The sequence below is a fragment of the Arachis duranensis genome, chromosome 4 (assembly GCF_000817695.3).
Source record: "Arachis duranensis cultivar V14167 chromosome 4, aradu.V14167.gnm2.J7QH, whole genome shotgun sequence".
In the NCBI taxonomy this organism is placed as follows: domain Eukaryota; kingdom Viridiplantae; phylum Streptophyta; class Magnoliopsida; order Fabales; family Fabaceae; genus Arachis; species Arachis duranensis.
In genome coordinates this window covers 94431647-94432344 of record NC_029775.3, presented here as the reverse complement: position 1 = coordinate 94432344, position 698 = coordinate 94431647, and positions in this window count along the sequence as shown.

The window sequence follows — 698 nt, the reverse complement described above, 5'->3', positions numbered from 1 at the left end:
TTTACATGCCTATTTGGTGCAGGGATGGAATTCCTTGACACCTCAGGATCCTGTGGACCCCACAGGATCACCTCAGGATCTGTGGACCCCACAGGATCCCCACCTACCATATTCCCACCTTTTCTTTCAATCCTAATCACACTCTCCTAATCCAAACCTCATTTCACCCTTTTCCCATATCACACTTCCCAAAAACCTTCACCAATCACCTCAATTCCTCTTCCCAATTACCCCATTCACCATTCACATCATCCCACTCTTCCCCATAAACCCCACCTACCTTCATAAAATTCAAAATCAATTTCCCACCCATTCCCACCCAAAATGGCCGAACATACACCCTCCCCTCTCCCTATAAATACCCTTCCATTCTCCTTCATTTTCACACAACACTAACCCATCTTCTCCCACTTAGCCGACCCTACCTCTCTCCCTCTCTACCATATTTTCTTCTTCTTCTTCTTCTCTTCTTTTCTTTATTGCTCGAGGGCGAGCAAGATTTTAAGTTTGGTGTGGTAAAAGCATAAGCTTTTTATTTTTCCATTACCATCAATGGCACCTAAGGCCGGAGTATCCTCTAGAAAAGGGAAAGGGAAGACAAAAGCTTCCACCTCCGAGTCATGGGAGATGGAAAGATTCATCTCCAAAAGCCATCAAGACCACTTCTATGATGTTGTGGCAAAGAAGAAGGTGATCCC